Raw genomic sequence first — 15,771 nt, forward strand, 5'->3', positions numbered from 1 at the left:
CTGGCACAAAACTAGAACAATGTTAAGTAAGATAATTATCAAATTCTCTAATGCAGGGGTGCCCAACCCTGTTCCTGGCGCTCGACTGTCCTGCAAAGTTTAGCTCCAACTCTAATCAAACACACCTGCCTTTAATTTTCACACGATCCTGAAGACCTTAATTAGTTGCTTCAGGTGTGTCTTTGCAGGACAGTCGATCGCCAGGAACAGGGTTGGGCACCCCTGCTGTAATGAATGACATAATTAATAAACTTTGATTAATAATATTAACATGCCCCATTGATATGCCTAGAGAGTCAAGCCAGGTCCTGTCAGTGGGACGGTGGTCCTGTTTGTAAGAGAGTGGTTAAGGTAGGAGTAGACTGTCTAATATTGTTACATCATCTTTTCATATCTTGCTATATTATAATGTATAACATGCCTACAGGTGCATCTCAAATTAGAATATCGTGAAAAAGTTAATTTTTTCTTTTTGAAAAGTTATTTCAAAAAGTGAAACTTTCATATATTTTAGATTCGTTGCATGTAAAGTAAAACATTTCAAAAGTTTTTTTGTTTTATATTTTGATGATTAGCGCTTACAGCTGATGAAATTCAAAAATCAGTATTTCAAAATATTAGAATATTTACATTTGAGTTTCAGTTAATGACCATCACTACAGTATAAATTCTGGGTATTTCTTGTTCTTTGAAACCACAATAATGGAGAAGACTGCTGACTTGGCAATGGTCCAGAAGACGAACATTGACACCCTCCACAAAGAGGGTAAGTCACAGAGGATCATTATTGAAAGGTGTGACTGTTTACAGAGTGCTCTATCAAAGCATATTAAATGCAAAGTTGACTGGAAGGAAGAATTTGGCTAGGAAAAGGTGCACAAGCAATAGGGATGACTGCAAGCTTGAGAATACTGTCAAGCAAAACTGATTCAAACACTTAGGAGAGCTTCACAAGGAGTGGACTGAAGCTGGAGTCAGTGCATCAAGAGTCACCACACTCAGACGTCTTCAGGAAAAGGGCTACCAAGCCACTTCTGAACCAGAGACAACGTCAGAAGCGTCTTACCTGTGGAGAAAAAGAACTGGACTGTTGCTCAGTGGTCCAAAGTCCTCTTTTCAGATGAAAGTAAATTTTGCATTTCATTTGGAATTCAAGGTCCCAGAGTCTGGAGGAAGAGTGGAGAGACACAGAATCCATGTTGCTTGAAGTTTCCACAGCCAGTGACGATTTGGGCTGCCACGTCATCTGCTGGTGTTGGTCCACTTCTGAAGTCCAGTCAACGCAGCCATCTACCAGGAAATTTTAGAGCACTTCATGCTTCCTTCTGCTGACAAGCTTTATGGAGATGCTGATTTCATTTTCCAGCAGGACTTGGCACCTGCCCACACTGCCAAAGGTACCAATAGCTGGTTCAATGACTATGGTGTTACTGTGCTTGATTGGCCAGCAAACTCGCCTGACCTGAACCCCATAGAGAATCTATGGGGTGTTGTCAAGAGGAAGATGAGAGACACCAGACCCAACAATGCAGATGACCTGAAGGCCGCTATCAAAGCCACCTGGGCTTCCATACCACCTCAGCAGTGCCACAAACTGATCAACTCCATGCCACGCCACATTGAGGCAGTAATGGGTACATATACAGTAAATGAACATACTTTCCAGAAAGCCAACAACTCACTAAATATTTTTTTTTTATTATTGGTCTTATGAAGTATTTTAATTTGTTGAGATTGGTGGTGAATTAGTGGGTTTTTGTTAAATGTGAGCCTAAATCATCACAATTAAAAGAACCAAATACTTAAACTACTTCAGGCTGTGTGCATTGAATTTATTTAATACACGAGTTTCACAATTTGAGTTGAATTACTGAAATAAATGAACTTTTTCACTACATTCTAATTTATTGAGATGCACCTGTATATGATTAGCCCAAGCAGAAAAAAAGACAAAAACAATCATATTGAATATGGCTCCATTCATAATGTATGCAACATGTAATGACCGTAGTGGAAGATTTTTATTTTTTTTTAATGGTCAATTTACGCTATACGTCTGTTTTTATCTCAGGAGAATGCTTTACAGTGGTGTCACCAGCGATCTGCCTGACCTCCTGACCTATCAGTCCTCCAAGTGGCAGAAGTGTTAAAAAAAAAAACACCATTACGCTACCACAGTTATTAGTATTTTGCATAACTATTACACCGTATCAAATTTTCTAAAATGTACGTGTTTATATTTACATATTTAGATTACACTAGTGAGCAAGAAACCGTATTAAAGTCATATATATTTGCATTTACATTATATTTAATTTACATTTTATATTCTAGTCTGCACAAATAAAACCAAATTAATCCATCCCAAGTGTTTTGTGTAAGGCCAGATCTCTCTGTGGAAGACCGACTGAAAAGTGGACCATGAAGAGGAGGAACTCATCGAAGGGCTGCAGAGACTGACACTGTCAAAATACATTTTTAATAATTATGATACATGCATGTAATGTGTGTATCAAATTTTTTTAATATATATAACATTTTCTTTCTTTGTCACAAACAATATAATGTCAATATTTAGCATTGCATTGCTTGTTACTCCAACGTCGGTCCTCGTTGTAGCTGTCCTTGCTCTGGTCACACATACCATGCTGTGGGATGCAGGTTCAATAACTCTCCAGAAGGCCATTAAATGGTTCTACATCTCAAATCTAGATTGGATGAGACATGTTTTCAGAAAATTCACACCACACAATGTAATAACAATGCCAGTTAGTTTGCCTACACTGAACCTGAAGGTTACATGCAAGTAGTCTTATGAATAAAAGGATTTTAGCTGGGGTTTTAGCTTACTCTCCCTCATGTCATTCCAAACCATTATGAATTTCTTCTGTGGGGAAAAAAAGATCTAAATAGCTGACTGACACGAACATTATTTACAACATTTCTATATGCCAATGAAGAAAGCAAGCCATATGGGTTTACAACGGCATAAAGATGAGTATATGATGACAGGTTTATTTTTATTTTTGGGTGAATCATCTGTTAACTCGTTAACACGTGTTGCCCAGACCCACAGAAGAGCTTTTTAAACAAACAGGCAACCACAGCGACAAAAGAAAATCACAATAGGTCTACACTATGCTTGGTAATATAGTAAAGTATATGAGGGTTTAGATCTTGCCTGGTGTTTAACCGCATGCTGTCGTCATTCTTGAAGTATCAGAAGTGATGTTAAAATCGTACTCGGTTACTATCGTAACCTCGGTTCCCTGAGATACGGAACGAGTACTGCGTCTTGCTAAAGACGCTATGGGAAAAAGCCTTTTTTCTCCTTTACTGAAGCCTTATTCAATCACGCAGTGAAACTGCACGATCATTGGTTCGTGCAGTGTGTTAAAAACGAACCAATGTGTCGGCAGCGGAGCTGCATGAGCCTATGGCGACGGAGCCCGCCAGATCCCGCCAGAATGGGCGGGGTTATCTGGCTATATAATCGGCCGTCTGGCCATAGGACCCTCAGGTTTACTTCGACTGAAGCGACGACTGAGTCGTGCAGCTACCTGGCACGGCAAAGTACGCAGTACTTGTTCCGTATCTCAGGGAACCGAGGTTACGATAGTAACCAAGTACGTTCCCTATCGATACTCCACTCGTACTGCGTCTTGCTAAAGACGCTATGGGAACACAATTCAATCACGCCGTGCTATGGTAGAGGAACGACTGTGTAAAATACCTCCATAAGCATTCCATGCTCAGAGGGAAGTATAATAGTATACTCGGGCTAAAGCGAGCTGAGCTCGTAGGGGTCACGCTCGGCCCGGGTCATTCCATGCATTCCTCGCATACTCAGCACTTCCAGGGCTGAGATAAGCAAGGAACCCATCAGAGAGCTTGAGTGCCCGTGCAGTCAAGAGTTCTCCGTTAGGGTTGTTCCCACAACGTAAGTCATACTCATCTAAGCAGATAGGACCCTGGCCTGCAAGGCCGGTACATCCAGCTTATAAAACCTTGCAAATGTGGACGGCGAGGCCCAGCCGGCCGCCGCACAAATGTCTGTAATAGACACACTGCTAGACCAGGCCCGTGACGAGGCAATGCCTCTAGTCAAATGGGCTCGTACTCCAATGGGGCATTGAAGGCCCAAGGAAGAGTAAGCCAGCGTAACGGCATCCACTATCCACTAAGAGAGTCTCTGCTTCATGACCGGAAGCCCTTTGGCGCGGTTACCGAAGCTAACAAAGAGCTGTTCCGTGCGCCTGAAGGAGGCGGAACGCTCAAAGTAGATCCGTAGGGCTCTAACATGGCATCACAAAATTAACTCCCGGTCCTCCTCGGAGGGAGGAAGCGCGGAGAGTTTGATGACCTGAGCTCTGAACGGAGTGGAAAGTACCTTAGGTACGTATCCATGCCTTGGTTTTAGGACGACCTTGGAGTCGTTTGGCCCAAATTCCAGGCAGGCGGGGCTCACAGAGAGCGCCTGCAGGTCTCCTACTCGCTTGACTGACGCTAGTGCTAGTAGCAGAGCAGTCTTCAGCGACAGTGACCAAAGGTTCGTGGACTGGAGCGGCTCAAAAAGGAGGGCCCCTCAGGGCCCTCAGCACAGTGGGTAAGTCCCATGTAGGGACAGTAAGGGGCCGAGGCGGATTCAGCCTCTTGGCACCCCTTAGAAAACGGACGATAGCATTGTCCCTGCCCACTGATTGGCCCGCAATAGGGGCGTGGAAGGCCGCTATTGCCGATACGAACACCCCGAGTGTGGAGGGAGAGCGTCCTTTATCCGGCAGTTCCTGCAGGAAGGACAGAATCACCGCCAACTCTGATGTAGGGGGGTCCTCACCGCGGTTTAGACACCATTTGGAGAAAACAAACCCATTTAAGGGCATAGAGGCGTCTCGTAGACGGGGCTCTAGCCTCAGAAATGGTATTTAGCACTCGCTCTGGGAGGCTGGTAGGCTCCCGTTGAGCGGCCAGAGGTGAAGCGCCCACAGTTTGGGAAGAGGGTGCCACAAACCATTCACCTGAGAGAGGAGATCTCGTCTCAGGGGCACGGACCAGGGGGCTGCGGTTAGCAGCTGGGTCAGCTCTGACATCCAAGGCTGGTTCTCCCACAGGGGGGCCACCAACAAGACCTTGTGTCGTTGTTCCCTGATTCGCCTGATGACCTGAGGAATCAGAGCGATCGGAGGGTATGCATAAAGGAGGAGGTTGGGCCAGTCGTGGGCCAACGCGTCCTTGACCTTCGAATAATAGGCTGGGCAGTGAGAGTTGTCTTTGGAGGCAAAAAGGTCTACTTCGGCCTTGCCAAAGATTCTCCAGATCATTCGAACCGTCTGCGGATGGAGCATCCACTCTTCAGAGGGGACGTTGCTCCGTGATAGCATATCCGCTCCTCGGTTCAATCTGCCCGGCAAATTTGCTGCTCTCAGCGAGCGCAAGTTGAGCTGAGCCCACTCCAGAAGTCGCTCTACCATAAGGAAGAGGCGCTTCGAGGAGAGACCTCCCTGGTGATTTACGTAGGACACCACTGACATGTTGTCTGAGCGGATCAGCAAATGTCGTCCCTTTAGCTCTGGCAGGAAAAACTGGCAGGCTCGACACACTGCTAGCATTTCTAAGCAGTCGATGTGGAGGTTCTGCTCCGCCTTCGACCAAAGGTCGGTTTGCCTTCGCACAGCGCCCCAACCCATGTTGGAGGCGTCTGTTGTGACAACTTTCCTGCTGCAGACCATCCCTATGGTCACACCCTTTCTGAACCATCGTGGGTTCTTCCAGGGGACCAGGGCTGTTACACAGGCCTGGCTCACCCTGATATGTAGGCGATCATGTCGCCATGCGTGGGGCGGAACCCGTGGTTTCAACCAGCGCTGAAGGGGCCGCATGCGAAGCAGGCCCAACTGTAGCACCGGCGATGCTGTGGCCATGAGGCCCAGCATCCTCTGAAACGCTTTGACGGGGCGAGCGGTGCCGCTCTGGAAGGAGGCTGCGAGCTTTTAAATGGCCAGAGCGCGTTCCGGCGCTAGCACAGCTCTCATCTGAGCTGAGTCCAAAACTGTTCCCAGAAACGACACCCGTCGGCTGGGAAACAGCGCGCTCTTGGCAAAATTGACCCTGAGCCCCAGGCATTCTAGGTGGCTGAGGAGGAGGGCTCTGTGTGAGAGTAGTTGTACCTCTGACTGGGCCAGAATGAGCCAGTCGTCGAGGTAATTGAGAATGCGGATTCCCATCTGCCTGAGAGGGGAAAGAGCCGCTTCGTAAAAGTGCGTGGGGCCAGGGACAGTCCAAAGGAAAGGACCGTGTACTGATAAGCCACTCCCTCAAAGGCGAATCTCAAGAATCGTCTGTGATGGCGGGGCTATCTGGACGTGAAAGTATGCGTCTTTCAGGTCCAGGGAACAGATCCAGTCCTCTGAGCGAATTTGCGAGAGGATCTGCTTCAGTGTGATCATCCTGAACGACCTCCTCACGAGGGCGCGATTCAGGCGTCTGAGATCGAGGATGGGTCGGAGGCCGCCATCCTTCTTGGGAACGAGGAAGTAATGGCTGTAAAAGCCTGATTCGCTCTGAGCTGGAGGAACCATTTCAATGGCTCCTTTTTTCAACAGCATCATCATTTCTGAACGTAGAATGTGAGCGTTCTAGCCGTCTACAGAAGAGGAGACCACGCCGAGCGAATTGGAGTGAGTAACCTCGTTCTATTATCCGTATAACCCATTCTGACACTCCGGGGATGGCCCTCCAGGCCTTGGCCCGCGTGGCAAGGGGCTGGATAAACTCGAGTGGCAGGCCGCCTAGCGGGGACCTGAAGCTCGTGATAAGAGGGAGAGGAATGTGCTCCCTTTTGAAAATGTTTGTGTTTTATTTCCTTGCTATAACAGCGATCAGTTGTGTGGGCGCTTTTTGAAAGGGCCCAGTGTTCACAACAGTATTTACCACAAACTCATTGCCATCGGCACCCGGAGCTAAACGGGGTGTTTGGAGGCATGACAGAGGCCATTTGGGCCGTGGGCACAGCCCAGAAGCGTCAGGAGTCTGAAGCTGTCAGTTATAATCATAGTGACAACTTGCTTTCGATCTGCCTAAAAGGATCAACCACTCTTAGAAGAGGGGTATTAATTACCATTGTGTAAACACACCAGCAGATCAAAAGTGCCACGCGCATCCTCTCAGATCCGCTCGTAGCGGACGAGGGGAGGGGCCATCTTCACTGAAGAAGGCGAGCCGAGATCAAAGAGTGAAACGCGGGGCTGCCCTGGCGTAAATTCACTCAAGCTTGATCGCGCGAACCCTGGAGCTTGCAGTTTCTTCCCCGAGATAACTGGGAGAGTAGAAACACTAGAGCAGGGGAGGCGTGGCCACCTTCATTGAAGAAAGGGACCGTGAGCGCGGCAAGGACAGACTGAAGCTTTCATAATGAAAGTAGCGCTGGCAGATCAAAGAGCTGCAAGAGGCGCTAATACTTAGTGTAAACACACTGGCAGATCAAAGACTGTATGCAGAGTGAAAAACGCGGGGCTATGCCGGCGCGAAAAATCACTCAAGCCTTTTTTTTTTTTTTTTTTTTTTTATCCGTCTCCTTCTCCGAGGTGACTGGGAGAAGAGAAACGCGAGAGTCGGGGCCGCCCAGTGCAGCATGTTACAATGTGCACAGAAGGATTGAGCCACTCAATGTAATGAGGCGCGTTAATCCACACGCGCTGGCAGATCAAAGCGCTGTATGCAGAGTGAAACACACGGGGCTATGCCGGCGCGAAAAATCACTCAAGCCTGAACGCCCAGCCATGCGATTTTACCGTCTTTTTCTCCGAGGTGACTGGGAGAAATAAACGTGAGTGGGTGGCCGCCCAGCGCAGCATTTTACAATGCGCGCAGAAGGATTGAGCCACTCAATGTAATGAGGCGCGTTAATCCACACGCGCTGGCAGATCAAAGCGCTGTATGCAGAGTGAAACACACGGGGCTATGCCGGCGCGAAAAATCACTCAAACCTGATTGCTCAGCCTCACTCGCTGTTCCTGTCTCCGAGGTGACTGGGAGAAGAGAAGGGGGGAGGCGGGGCCTGCTACATAGAGGACCGCGAGCAAATCAGAGCAAAGCCCGGCTTTCGGTGAAAGCAGGCTGCCTGTGTGAGCGCAGTCTCAGTGACGCACACACATAGCTTTCCACTCCGGTCCGCCAAAGAGAATAGAGCCGCCCAATGAAGGAGGAGCTCTGATTCTCACGTGTGAACACCGGCGGATCAGAGCGCTGCAGGAAGCTCCGTGGCTCTGATGTTTCATTCTCCGAGCTTTGCTGAGAGAGGGGAAACGGGAGAGCGGAGCTGCCTCCACAGAGACGGACAGCAAGCGGGAAGAGCGAGACTCATACTTGAACGAGCTGTCTCAGTAAGCGCGCAGTCAGTGCGTGGGCGAGACCCAGACAGGCGGCACGCGCTCACTGCTCTTTTGCATCGTGCAGGATTCCCTGCACGAGCCACACTCGCTGTTGCGGCATTTGCAACAACGCCGATAAATATGCATTTTTATAGCACTCACCGGATGGCGGCAGCGAACAGACCGGGGCTTCTGCGGGGCTGGAGCGCGGTGAAAGCGGCGTCTCAGCTGGCAGGAGGTCTCTGGCTCAGCTGCGAGGCGTGTCAACGGCGAGGCGGCTTCTTGGGATCAGCGAAGGCGAGATGTCGTCGCTGAAGGAGAAGAAATCTGAGGATCCTATGGCCAGACGGCCGATTATATAGCCAGATAACCCCGCCCATTCTGGCGGGATCTGGCGGGCTCCGTCGCCATAGGCTCATGCAGCTCCGCTGCCGACACATTGGTTCGTTTTTAACACACTGCACGAACCAATGATCGTGCAGTTTCACTGCGTGATTGAATAAGGCTTCAGTAAAGGAGAAAAAAGGCTTTTTCCCATAGCGTCTTTAGCAAGACGCAGTACGAGTGGAGTATCGATAGGGAACCTTACATCTACTACTTTGAATCCACTTATTGTGAGTTTCTTCATCCAGGGGAGAGGTATGAAAAACCTTTGAGAAGCCTCACAAAACAGGACATGGAACTCTTCATTAAATTAATATATTACTGTGGTATACTTAATTTGTTATATTATAGCAATAAAATGTATAAATATTATTTTATATTAATCGTTCATTGACAAAAGATTGCATTGTCGGAACCTTTTATGTGCCCTGAGATTTCACCGGAAATACATAGGCTGCGTGCCGTGCATAGAGTCCATTGCCTGTTTCTGCAGACCATGTTGTGGCTTAATGTTGTTGTGTTGTGAGCTTATATTTGCTTTTTTAATTGCTTTGTGTAGTGCACTACTGGGCCACCGTACATTGGGGACCAGAAACTGTCTGGTTACCCACATACTATTTTCTTTTATGTTCAACAAAAGAAAGGAATTATTACAGGTTTGGAACAGCTTGTGCGAGTGTAAACGATGACAAAATTTTAATTTTTGGGTATACAATTTTGTATAGTATACTTTTTTTTATGTATTAAAAAAATTGTATACTATAATAACAAATAAATACAAATTCAACTCATTATGTACACTATAAACACTTTAAAAGAGACAGAGATGTAGATATTTGTGAAAGATTTTTTCTCTGTTTTGGAGGGATGATCATTTTTAAATCATACCCTATTTATTGCATCAAAATTTGTTAATACTGTACTATAGTTGGAGTGGATAATTTTATCGGTTGTTTATTATTCATGCTGCAACAATATATTACTGTTATAGTCTTTACTAATAACCATTGCTATATAGCTGATAACTGTGTCTAGTGCTCTTATGAATATTTATAACATGATTTCTGAACATTTTAACTACTATACTGAATGACATAGCATAGACTTCTTCATGGCTATAGTGTTTGCATATTTCATTTCATTTCATTATGTAACCTACTTGTTCTACAGATCTGTGTACTGGTGTTAAATACTGTTTTTGACAGCGTTGATAACGTTTCTGACAGTAAGGATAGCACATTCGGTAAGGAAAATGCAAAAATAACATGATATTGTCAGGAATAACATGTCCATGGGCTTTTTTGATTACTGTCAGTTTGAGTGCCGGCGATGCAGTTTTTCCAGATATTTCTATTAAAAACGAAAAATAAATAAAGATAAACTGAAATTATTTCAAATCTTTTGCAAATAAGATAAGATAAAGCTATCGCTGATCCTAAATTACAACTTCATGCTTTATTAACTTTCTAAAGTGTCAAATTAAGACATTAATGACATTCATATTAGGAGTTTAACAGCAAATTAGTCATTCAGAGAACAAATTTGAATTTTGAACATGAAACATTTACAGAGGTCCGGACCTCGGTGGCCTCATAGCTGGCTACGGGCCTGGTCCTATGTAAGAATTTTGGAGTTATTTTGCAATTTGATATCCATAAAACATTTGCGAATAAAGCACCATGTTCATCAAAGAGACAAAAAGTCAAAGAGAACAAAATCATCACTTCCTGATAAACTTGCACTATATAGTCAAAGTCAAAGTCTGCTTTATTGTCAATTCTGCCACATGTACAGCACATACATACAGAGAATTGAAACTGCGTAACTCTCAGACCCTTGGTGCATACAGTAAAAATACAGATAAATACAGTTTAAATATATGTAAATGCAAACTATACAGATATACAAATGAGGACATTGTAGAAAAAATTAGATAATACTAATAAAAGAATGAGAAGCCACTTAATATAATAATTTTCATATATGATGAATTACTTGTGCCTCAGAGCAAGCAGATGAAACAATAAATAATATCATTGCTTTCCCTGCTGTTTGGGAATGCAGTCGTGTAAGACAGTTATAGCCTACATAAATACTTTGATGACTTTGCTCGGGCATTTTAGAACAACCAAAACAACATTTCAGATACTGTGCAACGAGATCCCATCCCATGTGCAAAGTCACATGACTTATTTGATGCAAAACGTTTTCTTATCGGATAAAAAGTTTATCCTATTCAATTTTTTTTATGCACATTTTTAAAATTAATGTGCATCTTGGTGTTTCCATCCAGCGTTTTGTTATGCTATTGTCATGATGGAGTCTTTTCTTGGAGCCTTACAGTGCATTGAAATACTTTGTCAGAGTGCAGTGTTGACAGCACCATTAAATAGCATTGGGAGCATTAACGTTTGCTGTACACTAATACAATCAAAATGTAAATACACAAACAGTATTTTTAAATTACTTTTCTTTCTGGAAAAAAATGGAGCAGTAATGTTTTATTTCTTTCTAGTGGATAACTATATAATTTATATATAAAAAAAGTTGACATTTTTGTTCGCCCAAAAATGAATATCAGCCCATGTTTTACTCACCCTGAAGGCATACTAGGTGTATGACTTTCTTCTTTCAGACAAATCCTATATGAGTTATATTAAAAATTATCCTTGTTCTTCCAAGCTTTAGAATGGCAGTTAGACGGGTGTTTGGTAAAACTTTATTTCGATAGTCCACTTTAGACATTCTACTACCAGTAAGTAACTTTGCAACTACATGTCAACTAGCAGTCATTAGAGTATTAGTAGATTGTCTGCTTAATATCTTCTAACACTTTATTTTGATGCGTCCACAACATACAACATACTGACTATTAGAAACTTTGCAAGTATATGTAAACTTATTCTACCAACCCTAAACCTAACCTAACAGTCCACTCTGAGAGTTAGTAGACATGTAGTTGCACATTAATGAGAATTAGTTGACATGTAGTTGACATGTAGTTACAAAGTTACTTATAGCTAGTAGAATGTCTAAAGTGGACTATCGAAATAAAGTGTAACCGGGTGTTTTTGTTTTTTCAACAGTGCAAAAGTAGTCACATAAAGCACATCCGTCCATAATAAAATTAGACCATCCATCCTCACATGGCTCCGGGAAGGGCTCCAGGGCAAGAGTCAGGTTCCAGAGGGACATTCGGGACTGCAACCTTCTCTGCTTCACCGAGACATGGCTGAACCCAGCGGTACCAGACCACGCCATCCAGCCGGCCGAGTTCTTCTCGGTTTACCGCATGGACAGAACGCTGGACTCGGGGAAGACTAGGGGAGGTGGAGTATGTCTGATGGTGAACGAACACTGGTGTGACAGCGCGAGCATTGTTCCCCTCTCATGCTCCTGCACACCGAATCTTGAACTTCTGACCATCAAATGTCGCCCTTTTTATCTCCCTCGGGAATTTAGCTCGGTCATCGTCAGTGCCGTTTATATTCCACCTCAAGCGGACACGGACACTGCGATATGGGATTTACATGAAACACTACACCTTCACCAGACACAGCACCGGGACGCCGCATTCATTGTTTTGGGAGATTTCAACAGTGCCAACCTCAAGCGTGCACTGCCGAACTTCCATCAGCACATCAGCTGCCCCACCAGGGGCGAAAGGACATTAGATCACTGTTACACCCCATACAAGAACAGCTACAAGGCACAGTCACAACCACCGTTTGGGAAATCGGACCACGCCGCCATCTTCCTCATGCCTGTTTACAAACAGAGGCTGAAACAGGAAGCCCCGGTGCAGAGGGAGGTCCAACGCTGGACGGACCAATCGGTGGCCGCTCTGCAGGACGCGCTAGATGACGCAGACTGGGACATGTTCCGGCGCAGCTCTGATGACGTCAGCTTGTTTACGGAAGCGGTTGTGGGATTTATAGAGAAACTAATGGATGATACGGTGCAGAAAACCATCATCAGGACGTTTCCCAACCAGAAGCCGTGGGTGGATAAAACCATCCGCGACGCCCTGAGATCCCGCTCCGCTGCCTACAACACAGGGCTCATCACCGGGAACATGGATGATTACAAGGCTGCATCTTACAGCGTGCGCAGATCGGTGAAGGAGGCGAAGCAGCGCTACGGGAGGAAACTAGAGTCGCAATTCCAACATGGCGACTCTAGGAGCCTGTGGCAGGGACTTAGAACCATCACGGACTATAAAACACCACCCTCCAGATCGGGGAATGCGGACGCCTCTCTGGCTGACGAGCTGAACACTTTTTATGCTCGCTTCGAGGCTGCAGCTAATCACGCTAACGGCGCTAGCAGTGCTAACTGCATGCACGCTGAGGAAGCCGGTGAGGACAACGTATTCACCATCACGGAGCATGACGTGAGGAGGGCATTCAAGAGAGTGAACATCAGGAAGGCAGCAGGACCAGATGGCATCACAGGTCGGGTTCTGAAGGCCTGCGCTGACCAGCTAGCACCGGTGTTCACCGAGATCTTCAACCTCTCCCTGGAACAGTCCATAGTCCCCTCATGCTTTAAGCAGTCCACCATTGTTCCTGTCCCCAAGAAACCGCAGCCCACCTGCCTAAACGACTATCGCCCTGTAGCCCTCACATCAGTGGTGATGAAGTGCTTTGAGAGACTGGTCAGAGACTTCATCATTGCATCACTACCAGACACACTGGATCCACTACAGTTTGCATACAGACATAACCGCTCCACGGAGGATGCCATCTCACACCTCCTCCACACCACAACAAGTCACCTGGACTGCAGAAAAGGGAATTATGTAAAAATGCTGTTTGTGGACTACAGTTCAGCGTTTAACACCATAATTCCCTCCACACTCACCTCCAAGTTGGAGGTCCTTGGTCTCAGCACATCCTTGTGCCAATGGATCTCCAGCTTCCTGAAGGACAGAAGGCAAGCCGTACGGATGGGTAAACACACCTCATCCTCCATCACCCTAAGCACCGGAGCCCCTCAAGGTTGTGTTCTGAGCCCCCTGCTGTACTCACTGTACACTTATGACTGTGTGGCCACTTCCAACTCCACCACCATCATTAAGTTTGCTGATGACACTGTTGTGTTGGGCCTGATCTCAGACAACGACGAGACGGCCTACATACAGGAGATTAAGAACCTGGAGAGTTGGTGCCAGGTGAATAGTCTACACCTGAACATCAGCAAAACTAAGGAGCTGATAGTGGACTTCAGTACGAAGCAGGAGCGGTCGTACCAGCCGATCACGATCAGCGGGACTCCAGTGGAGAGAGTGGACAGCTTCAGATACCTGGGTGTTCACATCACGCAGGACTTGACTTGGTCCTGTCATACCAGCACCCTGGTGAAGAAGGCCAGGCAGCGTCTGTACCATCTGAGACGCTTAAAGGACTTTAGACTTCCCACTCGGGTGCTTAAGACTTTTTACACCTGCACCATCGAGAGCGTCCTGACGGGCAGCATCACTTCCTGGTTCGGGAACTGCACTATGCAGGACAGACGAGCCCTCCAGAGGGTGGTGCGTTCAGCGGAACGTACCATTCACACCGAGCTCCCTAACCTGCAGGACATCTACAGCAAGCGGTGCCTGACCAGGGCCAGGAAGATAGTGAAGGACCTCAGCCATCCCAACAATGGACTCTTTTCTCTGCTGCGTTCAGGGAGACGCTTCCGCTCCATGAAGGCGAACACAGAGAGAATGAGGAGGAGCTTCTTCCCGCAGGCCATTCGGAGTCTAAACCACTCTCCACTCTAATCACATCACCCCACACTTCCACTTTGCACATTTTTCAAGTACAATCTGCACTAATTTGTAGAAGGTTACGAAAGGATAAATGAGTGGGACTTACATACCATTTGTCTTTGTCTTTAGTATCCTTTTACTCACTTATACACTTTACTGCACTGCACAGCACAGCACACGGACACTTTATCACTGACATACACTTTACTTTTTATAGAATCTATATAGAATCATATTCTATTTTTTATTCTCATATCTATTTGTTATTTTATTTTATTGCTAGTTTATTCTGTATATATGTTTACTGTACTTTTTCTATTTGTATTTTTGTAAACTTGAGGTTTTTCTAATTTTGTTGGACAATTTGTTGGACAGTCGTACAATACATTTCACTACATGTCGTACTACGTATGTATATGTATGTGACAAATAAAATTTGAATTTGAATTTGAATTTGAAGTGAATACAGGCCTCCTCGGTGTGTTTTGTAATAAAAATATCCATATTTAAAACGTTATGAACACTTTTCTCTCATTTCCGCCAACTGTCGTATGTACAAGCCTATCTGGCATTTTACTTAGGACGTATGCGTTGTGCGCGATCCTATGAGATATGCTAGTCTCGCGAGTTTGTTTACAGGAGCAAAGAAAGCAAATTTCCTTACTTTAGTAAAAGAAAACCAGTCTTCTCTTGGCTTATATCAAAATCCTCCAACATTTTTCATGACATGTACGTTCTACGTCATCCGCACGTTTTATTAGGCCTATGGATGGATGCACTTTATGTAACTACTTTTGGATTGTTGAAAAAAACACCCGCCTACTGCCATTCCAAAGCTTGAAAAAGCAAAGACAATTTTTAATATAACTCCAATTGTATTTGTCTGAAAGAACAAAGTCATATACACCTAGGATGCTTTGAGGGTGAGAAAAACGTGGGCTAATTTTAATTTTTGGGCGAACTTATCCTTTAAGCATAAACTAAGAAAAGTAAAACAAACCTTGTTTTAAAATAAAAGTACCAGTGTTGTCCGCAGAGTGCAAGTACACCATATCATTGGATATTGCCATTTTTTTATGTTTTCCAAACTTTTTCTGCACAAATTGCACATCAAATAAATATTATCAGCTATCTGTTGACAGATCTTGCGCAGTTGAGTTATTATGAGATTTCTTGGTTTGGCAGAATTTGTCCAGTCGTGACTTGCCAGTCATTAAGTGTGTTTTGTAGTGGAGTTCAGTCTTACAGTGTTTCAGCGAG

This window comes from Barbus barbus (genome assembly GCF_936440315.1).
Source record: "Barbus barbus genome assembly, chromosome: 46".
Classification (NCBI taxonomy): domain Eukaryota; kingdom Metazoa; phylum Chordata; class Actinopteri; order Cypriniformes; family Cyprinidae; genus Barbus; species Barbus barbus.